Source organism: Parus major, chromosome Z (genome assembly GCF_001522545.3).
Source record: "Parus major isolate Abel chromosome Z, Parus_major1.1, whole genome shotgun sequence".
NCBI classification, from domain to species: domain Eukaryota; kingdom Metazoa; phylum Chordata; class Aves; order Passeriformes; family Paridae; genus Parus; species Parus major.
The window spans coordinates 78,314-81,332 of NC_031799.1; the positions used below are offsets into that span (position 1 = coordinate 78,314).

Sequence of the window (3,019 nt, forward strand, 5' to 3'; positions counted from 1 at the left end):
GGTGCCCAGCAGAACACCTGGCCCAAGGTAAGAGAGGTTTGGGACCCTCCCAGCAGCTCGGGCAGCTGGTTACACATTAAACAGCTCCAGGTTCCCAGGTGCAGCAACCCCTTTGGAGAGCTGTAAAACCTGCGGGATCAAACTCCGGGAACCCCTCGGTGCCCAGAGCAGCCGGGCAGGACACGGCACTGCGGGGGAATCCCGGGGGTGTGCACGGCTCCCCTCGCTTCCTGACCACAAACCGATCACAACCCTTCCAGCACTGCTCCTCTCAGCACCTGCATTCCCTCCCCACAGCCTGTCTATCCTGCTTTCCACACCAAGGCACCGCCTGTCCCACGCCCTGCCTGCTCAACCCACCTGAACCTAAAACCTTTTAAAATAAATTAAATGTTTCAAAACCAGCATGGTGAGAAAGGGAAGGGAGCTTTTTTACATCTTCAAGGTCATACAATCTTTTCTTTACATACTCCTGTCCTATCCCTTTTATTTTGTTCAAATAGTCTTTACTTCGGTTAGGGTTTTTTTTTTCTGTTTATTTTTTCATTCTGAATCGGAAATGTACTGTTAGGGTATTTCCCACAAGTCAGTGAGGTCATGCACAAGCCTGCTAAGAAAATTGTCTCTTTACATAATTTAAATTCATCACAGTTTGTGAAAGGCGTGCATGAAAATAAATTGGGGTGAAAAAGCTGTGAATTAACAGAGATGAAATTTAACTGTGAGCTAAATGTAACATTTGAGAAGATGACCACCTGTGTGAAAGATAAGACACTGGTAAAGCTCCTCAGGATCAGTGTGGGATTATTAACCAGTGAATGTTTCTTTAACATTTATCACACATTTCCATGCACACACCTATTGCTGTTTCCAGGCACATACATACACACGAATATGTGCATGTATAAACCATGGGATTTCACGCTGAACCAAAAACCTGAGAGGCACTGTCAGTGCAGGGGGAGTTTGTGGACGCCAGGAGGAATTTCCCCATGGTTCGGATGGCCAGGATTTGGAAGGTCTGGAGTGCCCATCCCTGTCCGAGGAGGGCCTGGGTGGCACTCAGGGGACAAGGTGGGGATCGGGTGACAGGCTGGACTGGGTGGTCTGGGAGGGCTTCTCCAGCCTCGGTGCTCCTGGGATTGTGTGATAAGCTAACAGAGGAACAGAGTCACTGCTCCTGGGCTAACAGAACCCACCGTACAAAACACAACCACACACCTCTCCAAGAACTGATGCCACAACCAACATCACCATCTAAAGTGCACCGGGAAGTGTCACCAGTTACTCCACCACAGCAAGCGAACACACAGGTAACGCTACAGGTACTTCCAGTGGGGACAGGGACACTGATGGCACTCCATGTGGCAGAACAGACACCAGCAGAGCTGCTGCGGGAGACAGCTAGGGGTGGGCAAGAAAAGAAAACAAAACTGTCAGGGAAAAACCTACTCCAGCAGATTGGTTTGCACAAGGGTGAGGGCTGGTTCCTGCCCCTGATGCTGTCCTTCTGCAGCTCTTGTTTTAGGGACACGTGCCTTAGGGGAGACCAAACGTTCTGCAGAGTTGATAGAGGATGTAAAAATTATATGTAATCAAGTAAAACATGATAATCTCAACAAGCTGACAGCAAGAGATAACACCCTTTATCTGTTTCTGTACGTAGATAATATATATACACACGTGTGGGGCAGCAGGGGTAAAGTACTCAGTGTGTTTAATAAATCATTGATGTCCCTGCTGAATATCCAAAATGCACTTCCACACAGATACTGCATCCAGCAGTGTCAGTGAGCTCACTGACCCAACAGGCGTCAGCAGGAAGGACAGGCTGAGACAGCACAGACAAACTAGTGCACAATGGGGCTCCCTCTCACAAGTCTAACTTCTTGGAGGCATTAAAAAATTCAAAAAATCAATTGCCATTTACCAGAAGCTCCCTATTCCCTTCTACTCCTCAAGAAAGAAACTGCTTTGGGCTCAGGCCAGCAGAGAATTCCAGGGTTAAAACAAAAGAAAAATGGAAGAATATTACCACTAGAAAAACAGTAAGAAATGGCCTATTGTTCTCGTTTCTGAATACTGTTGCATAATCAGCATTTGGAAAAGCTTACAGGGGTTGAAGTAATTTCCACTGGCGTGTCAAAGTCTTTAGAGCTCTCAGAAAGTCTCGAGATAATCTGATCTTGACAAATCACATCAATTTACTCTTTTCTCCTTCCCTGACACAGCAATCTCAATTTTAGTTTTGCAGCCAGCCAATCTCTCCCTTCCACAGCTCTCTCTCTCTTTGGCAGCGTGGATTTGGGCAGGACTGAGGGATCTCGCACTCTGCTGTCCAGGGAGGAAAGGGGAAAAGAACACAGCTCCACTGCTCAGGAAATGCCCTGTCACACACAGGTAGATTTGCCACCTTTCTCGACCACTGTCAGACATGCCCTCCACTGATTTCTTACCAGTTTTAATTTACACTTTCATGGCTTAGAGATTCCTGATGGCCACTACAACTCCAGCAGGGGGGGAAAAAAAAAAAAAAAAAGAAGAGGTTGAGGATGGGCTTGTGGAAACTGGAAGAGTTTTGTGAAGGGAACGAAGTGTTACTTTTGTGTAAGTCTGCCGCAATGCATGGAATTAACATGATATCTCTACCTCCCAGTTAGCTCCCATGGAGGTTTATTTTTAGATGCTCTTTCGGGCTCTGCAGAGGGATGTTTCTTAGGTGATGTGACTCAGTCCCAATCCTCAGTCCTCCAGGAAAAGGGCTAGGACAGAGAGGCTAATGCCTTCTGTGTCCGGCAGAACTCAGAACCAACCTTTGCAAAGCCTGAGCTCAGCCCCTCCCTCTCTGTGCCCCGCAGGCAGTCAGCCAGGCAGCGCCAGCAGCCCCTGCTGAGCCCGGGAGAGCGCTGGCAGTGGGGACAGCAGCCAGGGGACACGGCAGTGGGACACGGCAGTGGGACACGGGAGCCCTGCAGGTGCCCTGGCAGTAACCTGGAGCTGCTCCCTGCCTCCACCACCC

At 48.7% G+C, this 3,019-nt stretch overlaps 1 protein-coding gene across 1 annotated transcript in view; it reads right to left on the reverse strand.

Annotated features, from left to right (window-relative positions):
- The window catches only part of ME2 (malic enzyme 2), a 41,215-nt gene that overhangs the window by 31,054 nt on the left and 7,142 nt on the right, over positions 1 to 3,019 (reverse strand).